The sequence below is a fragment of the Vicugna pacos genome, chromosome 22, assembly GCF_048564905.1.
Source record: "Vicugna pacos chromosome 22, VicPac4, whole genome shotgun sequence".
Taxonomy (NCBI): domain Eukaryota; kingdom Metazoa; phylum Chordata; class Mammalia; order Artiodactyla; family Camelidae; genus Vicugna; species Vicugna pacos.
Window position 1 is genome coordinate 19,987,766 of NC_133008.1, and position 25,680 is coordinate 20,013,445.

The 25,680-nt window shown below is 40.6% G+C and overlaps 1 protein-coding gene across 13 annotated transcripts in view; it reads left to right on the plus strand.

Annotated features, from left to right (window-relative positions):
* The window catches only part of ATP10B (ATPase phospholipid transporting 10B (putative)), a 414,699-nt gene that overhangs the window by 23,842 nt on the left and 365,177 nt on the right, over window positions 1–25,680 (plus strand). For all 13 annotated transcript variants that reach the window (XR_012063132.1, XR_012063133.1, XM_072947277.1 and 10 more), the window contains exon 2: window positions 12,973–13,102. The gene's annotated coding sequence lies outside the window, so the exon portion shown is untranslated. The remainder of the gene's footprint in view (window positions 1–12,972; window positions 13,103–25,680) is intronic.

The window sequence follows — 25,680 nt, forward strand, 5'->3', positions numbered from 1 at the left end:
TCTATATATGTGCCCAGGCGGTGAGGGTAATTAAATGCTATTAAACAACTTAACCACTTTTCCCCCCACCCCCTTGTGTTTTCCACATAATACCCAACCCCGCAGAGTCGTCGTGGTGTTTCCTGATCTATAATTGTAACATGGACCTGTGTTGTCCTTCCTTAGATTATCTCTCCTAAGTGTGAAATACCTCCAGCTGCCTCCCTTTTTTACTTCGGTGGAATCTCTGCTCTCATCAAAGAGGGAGCAACAAGAAATTTTCGATGCTAACAGGAAGAGAAATAAAAGTCTATACAATTTTCAAGGCTTAACCTCATAGGAAAAATGGGTGCAGCAGTCAGGAACTCATCCAGTTAACAGAAGAGGGAGATACCCGAATGTGGCTTTCTTCTCGACATTCACTCTATTTATTTATTTATTTTGGTGGGGAGAGGTAGTTAAGTTTACTTGTCTATTTTTGGAGGAGGTGCCAGGGATTGAACCTAGGACCTCGTGCATGCTAAGCATGCATTCTACTGCTTGAGATACACCCTCCCCCAACACTGGTTTAATAAATGTAATGCATACTTGAGTACATAATAACAGTTTACATGTAAGAATAGGGAACACCAAATTCTGTGCTGGGTGCTGAGAACAGGCTAGAGAGATTCTCAATGTGCTGACAGTGTCTTTTCAGACCTTTTGGCTTTTAAATTATTATTCAGTAACAAGTGAATCAATACGATTTTAAGAATGATAATGGTATTTAATATTTAGCGAGCATCTGTCAGTTACTTGCTGAGCATTGTGCTTACAAACTTTATATACATCTTCACATTTGAACCTCACAAAAAGCCTACAGGTGGCTACTTTTGGAGAGTTGAACAGTTCTGGAAGGAAACATTGCTGGATTCTTTGTCACTCTACTTGGTCTGGCAAACACACCTTTGACGTGGTCTCACTGAGCATCTACACCCCCAGGCTGAAAACTACTGCGGATAACTGATCGATTACAGGTACTCCAGCCGATGCAATGTGCCAGCTGTCCATTATCACACAGGAGAAAACTGAATGTTAACCTCAAAGACAGAGGTTAGCAGGCATCTCCAATGATGCAGCGAAGTGAGTTCTTCCTTTCTCCAGAACTCAGTTCTCAGTCATAGAGCTCTTCCCCTGTCAAAAGAAAATTCCCACTTTTCTAATTTTTAAAAGTATTTGGGAGGGGTGGGTATAGCTCAGTGGTAGAAAGCCTACACGATGTCCTGGGTTCAATCCCCCCTCCATTTAAAAAAAAATTTAAAGATTAAAAAGTAAAACTATTTTCTTTAGAAAGGCCTTTGAGCCAGTTAAAATACTATTTTTTAGTTTTATTGCCATTTTTTCCACATTGTCTCAGAAACCAGTCACTCATGAGATGAAGGGTCAGAGATTAAGTATGTTTTTTATTATAACTAATCTTAACAAGTGTCTATTATTTTTAATCATATCCTCATGCCTGGGTTCCACTTCCAGAGACTCTGATTCCATTAGTCTGGGTGTAGGCTGAATGTTGAAATTTTTCTAAAGTTCCTCAGCAGACTCTTAGATTTAAGATTTAGCCTTTTAGATTGAGAACCGTTGCCTCAGAAGTCTTTTTGAGAAAAAAATAAAGTCAAGACTGTCCTTGAGGCTCACTTACCTCAGTTCCCTGATTTGTAAAATGAGGCCCTTTCAACTGATACATGTATTTTTTTCAAACATTATTTAAGGAGCAGATTCCTTTGTATTTAAAAAAAAAAATCTGAGGCATAGAATTTAACCAGCAACTTCACTTTAGAAGGCCAGTACTGTTCCGGCTGCTCTCATCCTCAGGTTGAAGCTGGGGACGAGGCAGCAGTTGGAGGGGAAGAGGCTTGTTCCAGCCCCAAACCAGGCTACTCACCCACCCTCCCCGATGGTCCGCTGAAGCCAGATTTAAGGCAGCCTTTCCACATCCGAGCACAGACAGGAGTCGATAACACTTGTGCAGCTCACTGAGGCAAGTGGATAAGCCCCTGGCAGAAGCTAGTGGCTTAGAGCTTTCAGCTGTCCGGGGCCACTCTATGGCTGGAGGGGAGGGCCTGATAGTTTGGGCACATTTGAGGCCAATTAATGGCACCCTGGTTAGAAATCAGCCCTGCCTTAAGACACAGATCCTGAACCAAGGACTCCTAACAGCATAGCTTGAAAACCACCTTGGGGCCTGAAAATGTGTGGCCCTATAAACAACAGGTGGCTATTGATTGATTGATTCATGCAATATATATGTTTTGATGATCTACAGCAAAGGTACGGTTGTAGGTGCTGGAGAGACACGGATGAGCAAAACAGGTCTGATCTCGCTTTCAAGGCATTTTCAGGCTAATGGGGGAGCCATGGCAGCAAATAATGAGCACAAATAGAATGTGGTCAATCCCGATCAGTGTCAAGGAAGCCATGTGAGAGAATAACCCTGTGATGTGTGCTTCAGTCAGGGAGGTCAAAGACAGTCCCGCCAAGAAGGGGGCATTTATGCCCAAGTTGAAAGGTTGAGAAGAACCAGCCACATCAGTGTGGGTGTGCAGGGGGTGCTGGGAGAATGTGAACTCGAGGTGAGGGAGTAGCATTTGCAAGGACCCTGAGGTGGAAGACACCTTGCTCATATCGGGAAAGCTCAAGTCAACCAAGTGGCTGGAGCTAGATGAGCATCGTGCGATGAGAGGAGGGACATCCAGGGACCAGCTCGTGCTGGGCCTGCCAGGGCACGCTGAGAATGTGTGACCCTGTCTTAAGAGCATGGGGAGTCATTGGAGGATGGAGACGCGATGTGATGTAACTTTAAAGATGGTCACCTGTATGCAGCATGACAGACCAATTAGAGGGGGGACAAGCGTGTAAACAGGGAGTCCATGGAGGTGGTTATCGCAGGAGCCCACGGGGAGGACCGTGGCTTGGTCCTGGGTCCTGGCCTGGAGGAAGGGAGAGGGATGGATTTGAAATTTTCTTCAAAAAGAGAACCCAAAATACTTACCTGCAGGGGAGGGAAAGGGAAGGGAAAGTGGGTCCATTCAATCTCAATCTCAAGTACGAAGCAGCCCTTGGGAAGAGGCTCCGTCCAGTCCCATTGCTGAGCCACTGACAGTGCCACTGACTGATGGGTGTGCATTTTAATTTTCAGATCTGTCTGTAAAGTTGGTATACACTCTATCCTGATTACACAGGACTATTGTGAAGGAAAAAGTAGAATCATTCCTAGAACGCATTTATAAAGATGTCAAGCTCAGTGGGAGCGGAAGGTCCCGGCCACAGCGCTGCCCTCGTAGTAGAAGGCACCCACATCAATGTCAAAAAGTTGTGAAGGGTAAATGAACAGATTACAGTGTACTGAGTTTCACTCTCTAAACCATTTACTTCTCAATAAGGATTGATGTCTTGGGCCTGGCTCTGTGATTTATTAGCTTAGTAACCTTGAAAATGTCAACAATATCAGATCAGGTACCATGTGCCAGACGTTATGCTTAGTGAGCGCTTTGGACACTTCACCTCATTGACTCCTCACGGCCATCGGGTGTGCAGGACTTGTCCTTGTTTAGTAGGTAAAGAGGTTTCTGCCCCTGAGATTAGCTCACTTGACCTCACTTATTAACTAGAAAAGGTCTCTCGCAGAGCCAGGACTCAAACCAAGTTCTCAACACCCCGCTCAGCTCTCCACGCTTCCATTTCTATGTCTTGACACTGATATAATCCTGCCTGCCTTACATGTTAGTTGGGAAGATCAGATTAAATGGCATGTGTAAAATATATCTATAAACTGTAGTGTATTTTGGCAAATATGTGGAGTCTAAGACAGGTACAAGCTCTATGTAATTTATTCTGCCAATTTACGGCCATGAATTAGATGCTTAGAAATCTGAGCGTTCATGTCCTTCTGCTGAGTCCTGAAGAGGTGATTTTTCTTTTGTATCTTTGTGTACTTTTGCATTTGTTATTTAGTTTTAATTTGTGTTTCTTCTCCTGGGACCTGGCTGAGGTGGTATGCTTGGGAGAACACACTTTTTTTTTTTTGGTCTGCCTTTAATCGGCTATTTTGGATCTGTCACTGATGAACTGGCAGCTTTTCAGGATGTCTTGAGATGATGCAATTTGAGATTAAGGTCTGTGCTGGCAGCCAAGAATTATAACTTTAAAATGTCTTAATAGATACAAAGTCCCGGTTAAGGTCACATCCTGTAGAAATGTGGGGGAATAGCTTTTCCTCATTTTGACTGTGTTCAAAACTGGCAACAATTTAGAAAAATGGAAACTTACTCACGTAACCCAGGACCCAAGAACTCCATACTCTTACTGAAAATATGCAAGGGCGAACAGACTGATTTAAATGAAGCAGATAATTGATACGAAGAATTAACAGATAATACCTTTCTTTTCAGATTTAGACATGCAGGTGACATTTGAGACATGCTACTGATTGAAAAAAGTCTATAGAAATGCACAGATAGTCTAATTTATGTCTAGCCCAATCAAAGATAAAAAAAATTCAGCAACACATGTAGACACAACACATTCCATTCTAGCTTTCACTTGGCGTGTGGGTCCCTGGTAGAAGGCTTAGGTGTCGATGGCAGTTCTTGAAGGATAAGATGACAATGAACTTGAGAAAGACCTAATTTGTGGTGTGTTATGTCACCATTCTGGAAGAACTTAAATGAGCTGTATGTGCACTTCCATTTCAGGGAATATTGACACATTCTAGACTCTTGAGTCATGATTAGCTAAGCAAGGCCAGATCCTCACCCAGGGAAGAAAACAGTGTCTAGATTTCTCTGGATAAAATCTCTTCCTATGTATCTTCTCTTGTTCCTTTGTCTGATGTGCTTGTGGAAGGGGGTGAGTTCAGGGTCTTTCTGCTCCCCTATCTTGGCCAACCTCCTTTGCATATTTTTTCTACTCCAGAAAGCCTAACCACATTCCCTAAAAGGGAGCCAGAACAAGTGGAGAAAACACGGTGCTTTTTTTCTGTGATAAGTGACCAAACTTGTTCACAAGTCACCTGTGTGGATGTGGAATCTGTAAGAAAGAGACTATCTCTCCAGGACTGGAAGTCCTGCAAAGCAGGGAGAAGAAAGCGTCGGTGAACAATGCCTGTCCTGGTTCCTGCATAAAACTGCTGAAGACGTGGTAATGTGTGCTACCTCCATGCATCATTGTACGATAAGTAGGATAAATGTTCAGACAGTGTTAATACACTGGCTATCATGTTTGCAAATAAATATGCTGAGAAGAGATCGTCATCAGAAGAAATGGCAATTTCGATAGTAAAAATTACCGAATGCATTCACATGGGTGTGTATGGAGCAACAGCCTAAAGAAATGAATAATAAAATTGATCACAATGAATATAGAGGTCAATGCCTGGCCCTAAATGAATATCTAGTAAATAGTAAATGCCCAAAATTAATGGGATCAATTGTGGAGAAAAATCAATATGGCTGGTCTGTGTGAGAGCATTAACTTTAATGGTTCTCATTTTTATGTATTAAGTCTACTTGAAAAAGAGCAAATGAGCAATAAAATAACTTAGGTTGGTACCTTGCTATTTTTCTTACGTGACAGTTGTGTTTTCTATGGCTCAACCTAATTCCTGGCCATGTAAAACCAGAGGGACAACAGTTTCACCTCATGATTCCAAACAACCGGTTTGACTTCTTTTTATGGTGAATTGACTTTTAAAATCAGATTGTTTACAGTCACCTTTGGCTTGTTTGTTAGGATTAAATTCATTTGTTCATCAAACATTTACTTAATTCTTTCTATGTACCCAGTGAGTACTTTTATAGGAACTGAAAATACAGGAGTGAACAAGGCAGATAAGTTCCCTGCTCCCATGGAGATTATGTTTTGATGTGAGACAGACCATTAAGAAGAACATAAATAAGATTACTTCATAAACTAGTAATGTTATCAATCATAAAGAATAAAGTAAATCACTAAACTGTTTATGTTTTGTGGGAAAGTACTCATGCACATGGACTAGATGAGACATGGGGATCTGGGAAAAGTTCTCTGAAAAGATTAGCTTTTGGTCTCTGAATAATGAGGAACCGGCTATGGGACAAGTTGTGGGAAGAACATTCTAGGCAGGGTGAACAGCAAAAGAAAAAGCTCTGGGTCAGATATAAGCTTAGAGAGAATAAATTCTTGACATACAAGGCCAGTAAGCTGGAGCATAATGAAAAAGTGGGAGAGTGGTAAGAAATAAATTAGAGAGAAAGGGGCCAGAACTTGGTACATTTTCTAAACCTTGGAAACGAGGTTATATTTTATCTTGAGTGCACTGGGAAACTGTTGGATGGTACTTAGTAGTCTGTGAAATGACTTAATTTAATTCTTTAATAGATTGTTTGGCTTCAATGTGGAGGATGGGTTGGTCAATAAATCCCTGACCTAATAACTGTTTGGTTAGATGGTAACTTTTGCAATTCAGTTGCCAAATTCAACTGTCAAAATTTATTCACTCAGCCAGTGTTTGTTGAGCACTTCGTGCTATGCCCTAGGAATACAAAGACAGATAAGACATTGCCTCTGCCATCAAGAATCTCAAAGTCTAGCAAAAAACTGTTACAGAAAGTAAACAAATCATCATTTACAGTTTTGACTTTACCTAAGTGAAGGTACAGATGTTTCTTCCTAATTTGAATTTGACATGGATTAGAGGACTGGAATCTACGGCTCTCCACTGAAGAATTCCTTTTTTTTTTTTTTTTTTTGGCCTGAGGGTCTGCTAATTAGCAATAGCCTTTATATTAGTCAGGCCTTCTTCAGTTGCAATGGATGAGAAATCAAACTAGCTTAAGACAAAAAAGAAGTATATGGAAGATTTATTACTTCCACGTAAATCTAAAATTAGTTCAAAGTAAAATGTTTCTAAGTTGTAGAATGCATCTAAAGAGTGTTTAGAGTGAAATGTGTGGTGTAATAGCAATTTACAACTTCAAGTACTTATGTTAGAAAAGAAAAAGAGTGAAATCAGTGATTGAAATTTCTCCCTTACAAAGTTAGAAAAAGAACACATTCAATTCCAAGTAAATAGAAACAAGGAAAACTTATATAAAGATAGAAATTAATAAAATGGAAAACAGACAATACAGAAAATTAACAGAGAGCAAGCCAACTTTCTAAACTCTACTTTTTGTACGTCTAAATACATATATCTACTTGTTTCTGCCAAGTAGTTAAGAATAATTTTTTTTTTAAATTCACAACTCGAAGCTTTTTGGACTACCCAAATAATATTATTTTGTGCTTCAAAACGCCTTCAAAGGCAGGCATGTTGTTAAACAGTTCAGGGATTCCTGTGTCTTGCTTAGCTCCAAGGCAGCGTTCACTGTGGTCCCAGGGGTTGGATGAGCCATTTATTTCTGATTCATAAGTTACACTAAAAGAGATGCCCTTTGGTCTGCCAGATTTATAAAGTGAAAATCTCCTGTTAGAACCCCCTTTTTTTGCAGTTTGCCAACAAAACTCTGAAAACTGGAGCTCAGATTCACTCATTTTGAAATATCCTCAGGTCAGAAGCAGTCTCAAGTGTCCTGCTTACTGCTGCGGATTCTGGGCTTCACTTAAAGCAGAGGTCAGCAAACAGTTTTCATAAAGAGTTAGATCATGTAGGCACTGATTGCAGTCATAACATCTCATCATGACGACTCAACCCTGCCATTTAGGGCAAAAGCAGCAGTGAAAAATAAAATAAATGAGGAGGCTATGTTTCAGTAAAACTTCACTTGAACATTGAAATTTGAGTTTCACATAATTTTCATGTGGCACTTTTTTTTTTTTGCAGCTATTTAAAACTATGGAAAACATTCTTAGCTTAGGGACCACGCAAAAACAGACAGCAGCCCAGATTTGTCTCACGGGCTGGAGTTTACCAACCTCTGACTCACAGATTTGCCTGATATATTTTTGCTTCTTTGTTAGTCTTTGCTGGTATATGTTTATACATGTATTTGTGTGTGTGTGTGTGTGTGTGTGAGTCTCCATGTGACAGGAGACTATGATCAGATTAACAAAAATTGAAGTAAATGCAGAAGAACATTTAGGAATACTTACAGATTCCTTAATCTTCCTACATTTTTCACAGTTTTTAGACTGTAAGGTCTCATCCATTTAGATTTAGAGCCATTTCTTCACCAGAGTTAGAATTAAAAAGAGAGTCTGTATGCAGGCAGGCAGAGAGTGATGTATCTGCAGACCAAGGAGTGCTGGAGGGAACTAGTTACAAAACCTAGGCATAATAGAAAGAGCAACTGCCTGAGGCACTGAGGATTGGGCAGAAGAAGGCACGGTGGTAGGAGTGCTCTGTTGGGGCTGGGGAGGAGTAGGACTGAACGAAGTAAGTTCTGTTTTCCCAGCCTTTGGTCTAGGACTAAGTGCATTTGGTATGGCTCAGGTGAGGTGGCAAGAGTGCACTTGGATTTTTTTTTTAATGCACTTTTTTCCTGGCAAGGGGAACTGCAGCTACTGAGATAAATTAGGAAATCCTGGAAGGAAAAAAAGGTGGGGTGGGGAATCCTGCAATTCTTTCTACCCACATCTCTGATTAGTCCCTGGACCACATATGGATGGCCAGACCCAGAACAGCTTGACTAAAGACAGAATATCTGGAAATGACAGAAGTTAAGGTAGATTGGTAGAAGTTATCTAATTTGAAGAAGAGAGAGAGAAAAAAATAAAAGTAAGAAAATAAGAGAAAGGAAAATAAAATTAAATGGACAGAGCTCTGAGGACCTGTTAAAAAATAACAAATGCCTATAATGAAAAAATATGAAAACGAATATATGTATGTATATGGATGAATGAAACATGCTGTTTGTACACTAGAAATTGACACAAGATTGTAAACTGACTAGACTTCAATAGGAAAAATAATAATGACAAATGGTCTGACATATTGGACAACTGGAATCCTGAAAGGGGAAGAAAGAAAAAATTATATGACAGCAAAAATATTTTAAAGTAATGGCTCCAAATTCCCCATATGTGATTGAAGAAATTTGCAGATACAAGATGGTTAATAAACACAAAGCAGAAACAAACATGAAGAAGCTCATACTGTCAAACTATTAAAAGCTACAATCAACCTATTAAACACCAGAGATGAAAAGCAAATCTTGAGAGAGTAGCCAGGGAAAATATACATTACCAACGGGGAACAGTGATCCAATGAATGTCTGATTTCCCGTCAGAAACCATGGAGGCCAGAAGAGAGTGGAACAACTCTTTTAAAGTGCTGAAAGAAATAGAAAAACATGCCAGATTCTGTAAATTAGAATTTTTTTTTTAATCCCGAAGTAGAAAATTCAGAGGAAAAAAAACAACCTTAAAAAATCAAGACCAATTCATCCTAAAGAAAACTAAGAGAATTCTCTATCAGTTAAAGTCTTTAAGGGAAATCTACAGACTAAAAGAAATGATACCAGATGGAAATTCACATCCTCAAATAACACTTAAGCACATTGTAAATAATATGCATCTGAATAAATTTTTAAAGCATTTTATTCTTTTTTACTTTTCCTCTTAAGTTCTTTATCAGTTATGTAACTTTGAAGCAAAATTTAATGTTGTTTTGTGGGGTTTATAATACACAAAGATAAAATATATATAACAGTGATAACACAAAGGATTGAGTGTATAGAGGTGTATACTACTGCCAGATTCTTAAATTTGTGTGAAAAGGTACTAGTTTATCTCTAAGCAGATCATGAAACAATAAGGATGTATTTTGTTTTCCCTAAAACAACAACTTTAAAAGATGCAATGAAGTATTAAAAAGTATTAGAAGAGGCTGCAGGATGCTCTTTAGGAGATTTTAGGGCTGAACAGTAACAGGTGAGAATGGAATTAGAAGAGCTCTCATGGGCTACTGGAGGAGCCCCAGAGCTGCACCACTTGAATCTCCTTTCAAGAAAAAACTTGACTTTTGATTGTGCTAAGCTGACAGCTTCCAGCTGTTAACACCTTCAGAACCTGCCTCAGCTTTCAAGCTGAAGTCACAGTTTTCCTGGGCACCTCCAGACAGAGACTGAGCGTGGTGGGGCACTGGGGCCCAGACATTTCTGTCCAGCTCAGGACTTCTCTAGTGGAAATCTTTGTTCCAGCTATCCTCCACTGGGTTGCCAGGACTTTCTCCCTGTCTACACTGTGGTCAGAAACCTTTCTTCAACGCTGCTTCCTCTCCTTTCATCTTTCTCCCATAGTAAACCTCTTGTAGTCCTAATTACATCTCAGCATCCGCTCCCCGAGGACCCAATTAATGCTGCTCCCCTTCCAAAGCTGAGACTGTGCCTGCCTTCTTTAGTTTTCCAGAAAACTGTGATTTATCTGAAGCAAGAGGCGGACAGAGAAGGAAGCATCATTTTTGCCCGAAGGTTATGAGAAGGGATGTTGTGCCACTTTCCTGTAAACATGCTTCTCCCTCAAGAAGGTCCACAGTGATGTAGAAATATGCAGCGTCTACATGCTGGAAGTGCCAAAGTCAAGATCACATTTTTATCCTGGCTTTTCCTGCCCCATAGAGAGGTGACAACAGTATTCAAACATGTTTGCTGAAATAGGCACATGGGCACATGAAATATATTCAAGCTATTTATATTTATTGTCACAACACGTCAGTCAAGTTAGAGAAGAGAGTTCTATGCTATTCTTTATTCCTACACTAGAAGAAATACGGAGCCATTATGGAATGATAAGAATAATATGAATAAAAATGTAAGAATGAAGCAAGGCTCTTAGGTTTCACTGGTCAAGACAGACTATTAGAATCAAGAAATGGCTTTTTTCTTATTTTAATTAAAAAAAAGAAGGGTAATTTTGAGACTAGAAACATAAGTAACAAATTTGCACCCATTCAAAATGATGATCTTGGGCTCCAAAAAGGAGTCAGTGATCCATTTAACACTTCCTCAATCAGAAGGTTGAAACTTACAGGAGAGTAGGGAGTTGCTGAGTATAAAAGAAACAGCACAGGTCTGGCTTGCAGCCTGATTGCACTACATCATAACTGTGATCATGGCTCTGAACTTGATGTTTTCATCTGTAAAATGGACAGAATAACAACAAAGCAGAAAAATTACCCGGATAAAATAAAAAGATAAAATGATCTGTCAATACCTGGCTGCCAAAGGACTCTCAGATGGTCATATTATCAATTATAGTATAATTAGACACATAATTATATTGCAATTATATTAACAAACTGATTATCTATAGATCAGATCAGAGGGCTGCTATTCCCAACCAGGACAATAGAGATGAACAAGAAAGCATATATTCGTTTTCATATTCTTTTTCACCATAGGTTACTGCAAGATATCGAATATATTTCCCTGTGCTATTCAGCATGAACTTGTTGTTTATCTATTTTTTGTATATCAGTATTTGCAAATCTCTAACTCCCAATTTATCCCCTCCTACCATGGTAACTACAAGTTTGTTCTCTATGTCTGAGAATCTGTTTCTGTTTTGCAAATAAGTTCATTTGTGTTTTTTTTTTTTTAGATTCCATCTATAAATGATATCATATGGTATTTTTCTTTCTCTTTCTGGCTTACTTCATGTGGAATGACAATCTCCAGGTCCATCCATGTTGCTGCAAATGGCATTATTTTATTCTTTTTTATGGCTGGGTGATATTCCATTGTATTTGTACCACAACTTCTTTATCCAGTCATCTGTCAATGGACATTTAGGTTGTTTCCATGTTTGGCTATTGTAGATAGTGCTGCTGTGAACATTGGGGTGCATGTGTCTCTTTGAACTAAGGTTCCCTCTGCACATATGCCCAGGAGTGGGATTGTTGGATCATATAGGAAAAAAAAAAACAATTGTTATTAAGGGGGAAAACGAACCCTTTACAGTTCTCCCTTTATCCCACAATAACCTTGATCTTGCTTCCTTAGTGGTCCTTAGAGGTAAAGTGAAGGAGGGAGAGAGAGAAGGCAGAACAAGGAGAAAGCAGGGAGACATTAAAGTAAGAGCACACTTGCTGCCTGGCAGAGAACCTCACGTTGTTTTAGCTTTTCTTAAATTCTTGCAACCATATGTGATAAATGCTACAATATCCGCTTTACATACTAGGAAACAGGGCCTCAGAAAGTCTCATGAAAACACCCAAGGCCACACAACTGGATGTGTAGAGGGGGAGTTTGACCACCCTATGGCTTGACACCAAAGCCTAAGGGAAAGGGGGCAAAAAAGAACACTTGCCCTGTGTGACACTTTACAAAGTGCTTCCCCTACTTGATTTTATTCTACTTCACAGAAGATTGGCGAGGAAAGTAAATATGGCAGGTTGGATTTTACAGACGAGGGAGACGGAGTCTCAGAAAGGTTCCATGACATGCTCAAGGTCACACAACAAAGTAGAGAAGGCAGGTTTTGGGGGTCCCATCCCCTCTCTTTTCCCTTGTTCCACTCCCAAGTGAATAGAGGACAGGGAGGAATCTGGAGCAATGTCTGCCAACTATCCCAGAGAGGAAGAATTTATCTCTATCTTCTGAAAAGGCCCTTGACCATTTCCCTCCCATCATGCAACCTCAGTTCTCATATGAAATTGTAAGCTCCACAAGAGCAGGAAAAAAAAAAGTTTGTCTTTTACACGACTGACTAAAGCCCCAATACTTCCTGCAACGCTGGCATGGAGGGAGCAGTTGATGCAGATTTGTTGAATAAATCAAAGAATTAAGTAGATACAAAGAGAGTGCCAAGCCCTCAAATACCCATTAAGAATGAATTTATAGCTTTGGCAGAGGATGGCTCACCTGTGAGAGCCTTTAACTACCCCCAAGTAAGCCCTGGTGATGTGCGTGGATGTTTCCTGAGTAAATTTCACTTGTATGTTTACTTTCTTTGTGGTTGCTGTGGATAACATTTTTCACCTCTAGAAATGTAGATCTCTGGATTTGCAGTAGCTGCCTAACTTTTCCCATTTCTTTCCAGGAGGAAATCAAACATCTCATCAAGTATGTGACTCTTTGGCCTTCTGAGTGACCCCAGCCCTGCAGCATCTGGCCTGCATCCAAGGTACCACGGTTTGGAAGTGTGGTGGACGTCTTTGACCACCTGCCAGGTAGGATGACTTAAGAACAAGGATTTGTTTCTCAGAGTTCAATTACACAAAGAGTTAAGTTATTAGACTTCTTCCGTAATCAGCTTAAAATCAAGTTAGTGTGACTCCTAAAGCTAGAAGAACAGCATGGCATAACCAAGAAGACCTAATAAATAGTGAAAAAAAAGTACATATTTTTTTTATCAGAAAAAGGTTGTGTGAGAGAATGCAAAACCGTGGCAGACTTGTTCCGTTAGCTTGCCAGGTGGGAATCCGAGGTCCCAGGGGTAGGGATGGAGCCACGGGATGCTCCTCACACTAATGAGGTTTGCCCTAGAATCCGAGGAGACAGATGGATCTGCAGGTTGGAAGCCCTCAGCAGTCTCCCTGGGACTTGGCGCCATTTCGTTGGGCCAGCTCCCGCCTCTGGCCACTCCCCTTTCTGTGCCCTCCTTCCCCCTCTTCTACCTCCGCTTCTACTTGTTTTGGTAGCTTGTGTAATGTCTGTGCCCCAGTAAATGTTCCCCCCTGCAAACTTCCTTCTGCATCTCATTGACTGACTCCTTTTCTGGCCTCACATAATTCTCTCTCCCTCCTGCCTTTCCCCTCCTCCCTTCCCCCAGTGTTTTGGTCTGTAACAGCTCCATCTTAATCCTTTCTGACCCCATTAAATTTCTGTTTATTCACAAGTGTTCCAGAAAGAGGTCATGCGTGAATTAATGAGAAAGAAAGGAAGACACTATTAGAAATTCTCATTTCTGTGTTTCATATTCAATTTAAGGATTTTTTTTTTCTGTTGGGAAAAAAAATGGGAGAAAATGCTTTCGTCATTTGAGGAAGTATGGGGGTCTTCCTGCCCACTGCCAGCCTTTAGAACTCTGTGATCTCAGCTAATGTAGATGATCCAATCTCACACAGTGAGAAATGAGTAGATTTCCATGAATCATGGCAGATCCACCAAAAAGAGAATAATTCCCAGGCACCAAGCTTCATGTCCAAGCATGTGCATGTACACTAGCTTGGGAACTCTGGTTCATTGGCTTTTCATGGGGGAATGCTTGTGATACAGAAAAAATGAGTGTGGGGTGAGAGGATGATCATGTCCCAGATCTCAGCTGAGTCCCTGGGACGTGCCCTGCCAAGTATGGGTCCTTGGCTTCATGCAGGAAGGAATTCAAGATCAAGCCATAGTTGAGTAAAAGTAGATTTATTTAGAGAGATACATAGTCCATAGAGTGCAGGCTGTTTCAGAAGGCAAGAGAAAGGCCGTGAGGTGTGGGGGCTGGTGCTGTAAAAGTACATACATATTCCATAGACGGGGTGTGGTCCGTCTCACTCCAAAGGGAAAGCGGCCACCACGAGGTGCAGTGTTGCTAGTTTTTCTGGGTTCAGTAGTTTCATATGCTGACAAGTGGAGGATTATTCCAACTACTTTTGAGGAAGCAGCTGGGATTCTCAGGAATTGGGCCACCTCCCACTTTTTGACCTTTTATGGTTATCCTTGGAATTGTCATGACGCCTGTGGGAGTGTCATTCCCTGTATTAATAGATTACAACGAGCATATAAGGAAGCTCCAGGTCTACTGGAAGTCAAATCTCCCACCATCTTGGGCTTCAAGGTCTACTGGGAGCTGAATCTTCCACCATTTTTGTGTTAATTGCTGTGTCGTTCTTTGAATGGCTGTGCCCCCCCCCACCTCCTGTCTCACCTAGGCTGCAAGAACCAATCCCACTGGTGCAGTTGGGCATCATAGCCTCCTGTGTTCTGTTTCATCTCCCTCCAAGCTCCAATAGCAGTCAAAGTGCTCTTGCCGACATAAAGTATACCTTTAAGTGATGTGAGATATATATATATATATATATCTCAATAGAATATTATTCAGTCTTAAAAGAAAAAAATTCTATCACATGCTGTAACATGGATAAATCTTGAAAACATTATGCTAAGTGAAATCAACTAGTCACCGAGAGACAAAACACTGTATGATTCCACCTGTATGAGTATCTAAACAGTTAGAATCCTAGAAACAGAAAGTAGAATGGGGGTTGACTGGGTGGGTTGGGGGGAAATGGAATGTTAATGTCAGATGGGTATAATTTCAGTTTTGCAAGACAAAATAATTCTGGAGACCTTTTTACAACAGTGTGACTATACTTAACACTACTGAACCATAGACTTAACAATGGTTAAGATGGTAAATTTTATCTTATTTTTTTTAACCACAATTTAAAATACTAAAAAAAGAAAAAAATTGGGTTGTGAAACTTCAAACAGAGAAAGAAAAAAAGAGGAGGGTAAACTTGGAATTTATGGTAAGAGTTACCTTGAATTGGGAAGGATACGGGTAGGGAATGGGGTGGTCGGAGGAAGCCATATAAATAGATAAGGACTATTGTCAACACCTCATAGCGTTCATAATGGGTGGTGAGTCCAAAGGTGTTATTATATTATTGAAAATAACTAAATAATCAACAAAAGAGGACCATACACAGGGGGAATATATATATATATACACCATGTAAAGATGTGAGTTACGTGGAGCAAAGCCTGGCAGCCTGACTGAAAGGGCCTGGTAATGGGTTTTCCCAAAGTTTTATTTATAGATACACTGCAGACCCTTGACATTCAGAAGAGTGTATCTGTAGATATTCAAAAATTCCCAATTTGCCAATATTTCCATAGTATATAAATTCTCTCAAAACAGCAGTAATATTTGAAAAATGTAAGAGTTCTCTTCACATTCTTACTTCTGTATATCAGAAAAAATTGCTCCTGACTCACAGTTCCTCGGAGAATCGTGTTTTTTATGCTCAGCCTCTGGGGAGACATTCCACCAGAGTTACTGCATATTTCTGGCTGAAGAACCACTCACCCATTAAGTGCCTCCCTGCTCGACACCACCCCAAGAGCGCTCGCGAGTGAATGCTTCCAGAAAATTAAAGTTACTATATATGGGACTTCTTAAAATTAATCAAAACATCAATCATTAGGTTTATCAAGGTCCAGGGTTTATGACGTAGCATGATGCAATAAATAAAGCGTTTAAGAACAAAGGCTTTGGATGGATTTGGATGTTCAGTCCCAGCTCAGCTGCTTAATATTTATGATACTGGGGAAATTCCCTACTTGTCCTTCTTTTATAAAATACAAAAATAGCCAGTGTCTCTTTGGGCTCTAAAGGGATCTGGGAGGAATGCAAGTGGAGCACTGGGCACCTAAGAGGAGAGCCAGGCACACACTAAGCCCTGGAACGACAGTGATGCTTCTCCCCAGCTACCTCGCTTGTCTCCTGCCCCACAGTCCACTCTCCATTTAGCAACCGGAGTGGTCTTTTGAAAACTGAAATCATTTCCCATTACATGGACCTTCTACTTCCAATGACCTTCCACTGCAGTCAGAAGAAAATTCAAAGAAGGAGTGAATCCTGGACCTCTTTGGAAGCCATCCCCTCCCTCAGTCTTTGTGCTCTAGCCTCACTGAGCGTCCTCAAATGCACAGGCCTCATTTTCACACCAAGACCTTTGTCCTTCCTGCTTCCTTCTTCCTGGAAGACGCCCATCCCTGCATCTCCACTTGGCTGACTCTTAATCTGAGTTTGCCTGTCGCCTCCTCAGAGGCCTTCTCTAAGTACTCAGTTCCTCCTCCATTCTACAGGCCACAAGAACTCAGTAGTTCTCATCAGGATAGTAATTATGTTACTAATTTGTTTCCTCATCTATTGCCTTTCTTTCCCAACTAGTATATAACTAAGCTCTCCTTCTGTTTGGTTCTATGAATCCCTACTTGTGCTTGACATATAGTGGGCACTCAAATGTTGGTTGGGTGAATGGATGGATGGATGGATGGATAAGGATTATGTCCAGTTTTACTGTACTGTATATGGTGATGTCATGGTAGGAAAATGAGATACAAATCTTCATGACAAAGAAAATATCAGAAAAGATGAAGACTGCTCAGAAACAATGGGACATGAGCTAACCATTAAAGGGTACGTGGAATTCAGATAGAGGGAGGAACTTTTAGAAAGTTGTTTAACCTCCAAATATCTGAGACTTTCTTCTCATCCCTTGGGGGCAGAGACAGCCCTGCCCCTCATTTATGGGGATGTTCTGGAGCTAGAGATAATGCATAAAAGCTGCTGAGTGCTAATTAGCTCTATCTGTCAGGGCACAGGAAGCCAGCAGGTCGGGGTGGCTGATCGCAAGGTCTGTAGCTGAAAATACTTCTTGCCAACTGCCTGGAGGGGCTGATAAGGGAAATGACTGCATTCTATAAATTAACATATTCTAAGCAGGTCGGAAGGCCCAGTTGCAGAAAACAGTGGTAGAGGTGGAAAGAAAGGTGAAACCACTGCTATTTTAAGTTACCATACCTAGGTAATGAAGCTGTGAATTCTGTGACAAGGATCATTGGCTTGGAGTCAGCAGTGGTGGCAGCTGAGTTTAATTTTTAGGGGCAGTACTGGCAAAATTAGGAAAGAAATAGCCTTGTCTTCATTGTACTCACTTCCTAAGAAGAACTAATTCTCTTCATTTTGCCCTTTCCCATTTAAGTTATAATTCTCCCACTTCCTTTTCCTCTTCCCTTTAGAAACAGTATTTTCAGCTTTGTTACCCGATCTGATCTGCCTTCTCTGGGTGATTTCTCAAGCACCAGATGTCACTGGACATCATAGTCTAGGAGAAAGAGCAATGGACTCGACATCAGAAAAGACCAAGATTCTGGTTCGGGTTCCTGTTCTGTGGGTGTTTTAGTCAGGACTACTCTGGTTGCAAGTTACAGAAACATAGATCAGACTAGCTTAAGAAAGAAAGTCATTGGCTTATGTAATTGATGTTCGGGGGAGGTGAAGACTTCAAGCTTTGCTGGATCCATGTGTTTGTCTATAACAGTATCTCCATCTCTCAACCCTCCTCCTTTCAGCCTAATCCAAAATCTAAGTCTAAATTTTTAATTAGACATTTTCTCGTATTGACTCTTCCCACGTAGCAACAAACATGACCGTCAGTCGCCCCAAGCTTTTTGCCTTAACTCACTATCCAAAAGGAAGGAGGATCTCTCCATTTCTCCCTGGTCCATGCATTGAAACTCAAGGAACCAGGGGAACGTGATCATCTGAGACGTCAGGCTGGTAGCATGCTCGACCTTGTGTGTTGGCAGGATGGCTGAGCAGAGCAGCTGCTCAGAGCACCATGATGGGCATCCCTAAGACCACTGAAATGGGGAAGGAGATACTCACCAAAGGGGAGGATGCTTAAGAAAGACAACCACTATTCCTATTAGAGTTTTCATCTGTAAAATGATTGTGTTCAGTGAAATTAGGGATGAGGTCTGCAGGCTTCCGAAGTGAAAGTTGAATGGCCAGAAATGGTCATCAAATGTAAGTCAGTGGACAGTCGTGATTGCTGAGAACTGAGATTTCTGATTTTACCCTCTCTCAGTGTAGACTCTTAACTATGGATGTCAGACTAAGGAAGGTCAGCTCCTGCAAAGGTCCTTTCCAGATCCTCAGTATCCCATTCACACTGCTTTATCTCTAGATCATCAATCAGCTCTTTTGCATCTAGAGACTAATAAATACTTGTGAATGAATGGCTATAGTTGATTCTGTTCTCTGAACTCTTTTTAGAAGAATTCTTATGAAACAGAATCAGTCCAGGCTAGTGTTTCTTAAACTATAATGGATTCAGTTTATCTCTAGATTAAAAAAAAAAGATTCCTGCCAGTAACTCTAATAAAGTAGGTAAAGTAGAAGGGTACCTGGAGTATATGTTTTTAATAAGATCCCTAGGAGGGATGGTGGTCCACAGAGCACACTTAGAAAAAAATAATGAACTGGGAACAAAAGAAGAGAAACTACCCAAATAGGATCCACAGCAGGACATGTGCAGTTCTTGAATGACACACACTCAGCGTAGGTGCTCAGCAAATATGCATTAGATCAGTAGGTGACTGGGAAGATGGATGGATGGATAGATGAGTGAATGGAAGGATAAATGAATGGATAGGCGAGCGCATGGGTGATAGAATGGAACGGTGGGTAAGTGTTTGGATACATATATGAAGGAAATTGCTTTCCTTTTCTTTGTAGACAAACTAAACGCTGACCTTGCCAACATTGCCAAAATAGCTCTCCTCAGATGAGACGAAATCCATTGCCTGTGTGAAACCATCACGCAGTATGTGGATATTTGCTTTTCCAGACTGATTTGTGTTACTGTTGTTGTCACATGTTCAGTAGACCTAATATTACTTATGCGGTTATTTCTGAGGTGATAATGGGGTAATATCAGGGAGTTATTTTGCTTGACCTGAGTATTTAGTGCCCTGGCTTCTAGAAAATGCATTTTGTTTCTGTTATTTACAAACCACTATAATACTATAGCTGTTGCCCTTTCTGAATGGGATTACCTAAAAAATAACTTGTTCTGTAAGGCTGCTAATTATGAGGCTAAAGCATACCCATTAAAGGCATTTACCTTGTAATTTTGTGATGAGAGACTGAGTGAAACAAAGCATGGAATATGATTATTATGGCTGAGGATATAAGGATATAAAGCCGCTCATTTATTTTAGAACTGGGAATTAGTTTAGCATGATCTGTTAACTCCAGAAAGAGGACTGTCACAGAGCAGCTATTTCTGCCACCTCTAATGAACTAGGGGTCTTTGCCCAGCTCCTTAGCTGCCCTGTCCGACCTCCTTCACCCTCACCCCTATCTTCAGCCTTCGAATTCTAATGCACTGGACCTCTCTCTTTCACGAAATTCAACCATTCAAAAGGCAGCTTGTTGTAGGAGTTCAGGGCATGGTCTCTGGAGAAAGAATGCCTGTCTTTATATGTGGTTCTGCCACTTACCAGTATGTAACCTCTCAGGGATTCAGTTTCCTTATCTGTAAAATAGCAATATAAAATAATAGTATTGAACTCACTAGACTGTTAAAAGGATTATCTGAGCTCACTATGCATTAAGTATTTAGATCTTAACAGTAAGTTGTTAACAAACATTGTTGTAAAATTTCTACTGCAAAGATAATTACAGAAACATTACAGAAGTTATGAAAAATTTAAAACATACACACTCACAATCCTAACATCCCTCCCCACATCTCATATTTTTCATTGTAATGCACTAGCTTTTTGTTTTTAATTGACGTATAGTTGATTTACAATGTTGTGTTAGTTCCTGGTGTACAGCACAGTGATTCAGTTATATATATATATATATATTCTTTTTCATTACAAGTTATTACAGCTATTGAATATAGTTCCCTGAGCTCTACAGAAGAAACTGGTTGTCTATTTTATATATAGTAGTTTGTATCTGCTAATCCCAAACTCCTAATTTATTCCTCCCTTTTCCCTTTGGTAACCATAAGTTTGTTTTGTGTGTCTGTGAGTCTGTTTCTGTTTTGTAAATAAGTTCATTTGTGTCATTTTTTTAGATTCTACATATGAGTGCTATCATATTGCATATGGTATTTTTCTTTCTCTGTCTGACTTACTTCACTTAGTATGGTAATCTCTAGATCCACCAATATTGCTGCAAATGGCATTACTTCATTCTTTTTTATGGCTGAGTAGTATTCCATTTTATAAACACACACACACACACACACACACACAGAGACATATACATATATGTGTGTGTATATATATATATTGTATATTTATATAACATGTCTTCTTTATCCAGTCATCTGTCAGTGGACATTTAGGTTGCTTTCATGTCTCAGCTGTTATAAACAGTGCTGCTATGAACATTTGGGATCATACATCTTTTTGAATTAGAGTTTCCTCTGGACATATAAGGCATTAGCTTTTGAATTTTGTCTTCTGGACCTTTTCCGTGGTTTGGAGAAACCACAAACACGACCATTAACTTTTAACACATTTGTCCTACAGAAAAGTTTTCTTACACATCTAACTAATAAAGGCCAAAAACTCACTTCTCAATTTGAGAAGCTCTCTATAGCTAAATGGTGTTTGTTAAGATTTAAGAATATTGCCAGTGAGGAGTACTCTACTAAGCCAGTAGCTAATCTTTGAGCCTAGATTTATCAGGTTAGTCTGATATTATGTAAAGTTTCATCCACTCCATAGGACAGTTGGATGAATTTTTTGTATTAGAATCACAGGTTTGAGCTTTGAGGTCAGCCAAACCTGTGGGTTCAAATTCTAAATCTGGACCCATGATCTTAAGCAAATGACTGTACTTCTTAGATGCCTCATCTGGAAGAATGAGGTTACTAAGCCTACACTGTGTTGGGAGAATTACAATAAAGATAAGAAAGAATCTTTGTTTTAGCTATCATGGTCGATGGAGAGTGATGAACTATCCTGAGGTAAAAGCAGTACAAGGAAATGGGTTTTCCTGGAGGTGAAAAGCTGGGGGTGGAGATGTTCTTTAGGGATCTGGGGCGTTGACTCTGTTTGTCTGCTGTCCTCCCGCCTAGACCCACTGCAGTCGAGCATTGCACTGATGCTCGAGAAAGGGAGGGTGGTATGTGTGTAAATCCTTAAATCAGAAGTGCTGTTGTTGGAAGCCTAAGTATAGAAGGGCTGTGATGTGGAAGGCTGGTGCTCTCGGATCCAGCAAGACCCCATATGCAGGGACGGTGGCATTGTCAGCGTGGCTCCAGCAGAGGTCTTCAGGGCTGTCTTAGTTTGCTTGGCTCCTATAACAAAGTACCTCAGACTGGGCGACGTAAACAACAGAAATTTATTTCTTACAGTTCTGGAAGCTGGTTAGCCCAAGATTAAGGTGTCAGCTGACTCAGTTCTAATGAGAGCCCTCTTCCTGTCCTGTAGATGGCCACCTGCTCCCTGTGTGCTCACGTGACCTCTCATCGGTGTGTGGGCAAGCTCTCTGACGTCTCTTCTTATAAGCACACTAATCCGGTTAGATCGGGGACCCACCCCTGTGACTTCATTTAACCTTGAATACCTCCATATAGGCACTGTCTCCAAATACAGCAGGGTCACATGGTGTGGTTAGGGCTTTGACATATGAATTTGGTGGGGGCACAGTTCAGTCCATAGCAGGGACCAAAGGGAAATGCTGCTGAGTCATGTTGTATCTGCTCTTCCTAATAAGAGTTGTGTCAGGGTCAGTTTAATAGAGTGTGTGTGTGTGTGTGTATGTCTCTCTGTCCATCTGTCCGTCCATCCCCATCCTCTTCCTACCAAACTCCAAGCCACAAGAGCTGCAGCAGGTGCCTATTATCTCCCCTCCCCACTGATGTTTGAGTCTCGGAAGCCTAAATGAGCTGTCTCATCTCCTTGGAGGCAAGGGCTGGGACTGGGAAATCTGGAATCAAGTGGTGGAAAGGGAAGTGATAGCCCTTGTTTCTCATTATAACCACCAAGATAATTCTCAAGTGCCACACTCAGGAGGAGGAGGAAGTCATACCTCCTGCTTCTTTCCTGTTAAATATGCTTCTGAAAAACTATCATAACCCAGGATGCTGGAGTTCATCAAGAGGCACATTATACATTGACATTTCCAATCAATGACTCTTTTCAAGAGTTTTACAAAGTAGCTTTGCTGCCTCTGTCTCCTTGGCTTGCCTTCTTCACACTCACTCCTTGCTAATGTGTGACACCAGACTTGACTTCCTGGAGAGACGTGATCAAGGAGCACAGGCCCCTTGCTGGGAAACACATTAGCACAGTGTCTGAAATCTGCCCTTTCGACTCATCTGATCTATGGTATGTGTTAGCATTTAATAAATATTGGGCTAGCTGAGGCTCTGTCTATGTGTGCTAGACACATCTGCTGCCTTGCTTCTTTAAGCAAGACAAAATAGATGCTCTGATAATTGCTTCAAATTTTTTTCCCTTAAAACTAAAGTTGTGATTCAAGAAACTTAAATGACTTAATTACAAAGTGTGCATTGAGAAAGAGTGTATTCCTCCTTAAAAATATTAATTAGGCCCTTCTTAATCTCCATTGCAGATCTTATTACGAACTTGTTTTTCTTCCAACTGCCTCTTTTGATTATGCATAAATAGGATGTAATTACATATGGGTGGAAGGTTATTATATACAAGTATGTTCAGAAATCATGTGAATAAAATGCACAATAGGCTTCAGCAGTCTTCTCATCAAATGACACAGATTAGGACCAAAATAAGCAATTTGCTCTCTTTTAGTATCCACCTTGTCTGTTCCTTTTTCCGATTAGCACTATGGAGCATGTTAGAGAATAGAAAGATAATTAGTCGTTTTGACCTCTAGCTGGAAGGAAATGTGGTTTGTTTGCATTTAACAGGTGAGTTCACTGTTAGTGTTGCTATTATTACCTTCATCTCTTTGGTTTGCCATCTTTTATGTCAATTTCTCAGCTCAAAATCTAAGGTGGATGTCTAAACCCAAATTCTATTTTTAAGAGTGTGAAAGGTGACAATGAAAAGAGGATCATTCTTAGTAATGCTTGTCCGTAACATACATATTTTGTTTCCCCAGAAGCTTCACAATGAGACAGTTTTCCAAAAATGTAATTTTAAGTACATTCTGAAAAATGATTTCCTATCCTTATGCTTATGGGCTGTTGCAACAAAAGGACTCCAGCTTGAAACTGGGTGGGCACACGTGTGTGTATGTGGGACAAACAGCTAATTACCTGTCAGTTACCATAGTGATGTTTAGAGGCAGATGAAGAAGCTCACGTAGCCCTGTTACCCGTCTTAAGAGAGGAAAATCTGCATACTTTCTTCCTTTCAATCCCCACTGGAGATTCTGGCAGCAATTTTAGGATGCTCTTTGCTTGATAAGTTCTTCCGTGACAATTTAGCTTCTTTCCTTTGAACGTAGACCATGTTGATTTGAGTGAGAAGTGGAAAGAATTAACTTGGAAGAGGCTTTGGGAGCTAACGTAATAGACTCATGACTTAGCTCTGCAGAGTTCTGTTAGCAGTAGTTGATAAAGCACTGGCTCAGCATGAGCCCATCTTCAAAGAGCTTTGCTTAGAAAAACAGTTCTCTGTAGATCACCAAGAAAACACACCACGTTATTCTTTCCACAAATGTTTTTGCAAACCTACTAAGAGTCAGCACTGTACTAATCTTAGGGGGTACCTTAGTGAGATGGATGTTAATAAGTCCCTAATTTGGGAGATATATCCATTTATTCAACAAATATTTTTTGATCATTTATCAGGTACCATGGTTGGTTATCTGGAGATGATAAGGGAAGCACCCTCAGATTTGGAGGAGAGGTCAGCAGTAAGGAAAAATGTCTAGGAGAGAGTTAGCTAGGAAAGGTGAGGAGGATGGGAGGGTGTGATAGGAAAGTATTTCAGAGAAAGGGGTAGCCTTGTGAACGGAATCAAAAGCAAGTAAATGTGGCAGATTTAGGGGAAAGAGGTTGGTATGTCTAGAGAACAGAGTTCAAGACACATGTGGGCAATGCCATTGAGATGTAAGCAGGGACTAAATCATAAAAAGCCTTCAGTAAATTGTGGCAGATTATATTCTCAAAAGATGATTACAGCATCTCCCATCCCATATGCTCTTCTAAAATGTGACTTTCCCATATTTCTTCCATCAAATGGTGGAGTCTCTGGCCTCTCCCCTTGAATCTTCATGGACATTTTGATTTCTGAGACTATTTTACATACTGTCATTACTTCTGTCTTAATCTCTGAGGACATTTGCTTTTGGAACTCAGTTGTCATGCAGTGAGGCAGTCCTAACTAGTCCACACAAAAATAACCAAGAGGGGCCACATATGAGGATCTGCAATAACAGTTGGCTGTGTCCCTCCAGCAGCTAACATTAGCCACCAGACATGTAAGTGCATTCTCTTCTAGGTGATACCAGCCCTTAGCTGTCAGGTTAGTCCCCATCTGCAAGTATTCACAAATGAGATCCCAGATGCTATGGAGCAGAGACAAGCTATCCCCACCACACTCTATCTGAAATTCTAGCCTTGAATGGTTTGTTATGCAGCAGTATCAACTAGAACACTTCTTAAGGAGTTTCCCCCTTTTTTCAGAATCACTGGGGAGGCACTGAAAAGTTTTAAGCAGCTAAGTAACAGGATCAGATTAGCATATTAGAAAGATCATTTTATCTCTGATATGTGGGGAATATTAGTGAGAGTGAACTCTGGAGGCAGGGAGACTGGCTGGGAAGATATCGCACATGTTGAGACAATATGTCACAGTGGCCTGGACTTAGGTGAGAGTAAGAGAGATGAAAAAATTCAAGAGTTACCTGGAAGCTAGAATCAACAGGGCTTGGTGCTAGATTGAATGTGTTGGGTGGAGGAGAGGAACGTAGGAAGCAAAGATTATGTGGGGGCTACTGTCTTGATAACAGAGTAGTTGATGATGCCTTTTACTTTGAGGAAATATTGAAGGAGGAAGACTTCAGTGGTGGGACAGACTGGGGAGTCACGCAGTGGGAGATGATTATCTCTTTGAGTACCCTATGGGTCCCTCACATTTATAGCAACAACTGAAGTGTCCAGGCAGGACTAGGCTATGCCTGACATTCTCAGATGTCTTGTTCTGTTCTCATAAGTCAAATAGCGAAAAGTGGAGTATCCTCACTCAAAATTTCTGAAAATTAGAGGAGATTGAGTGACAAGCT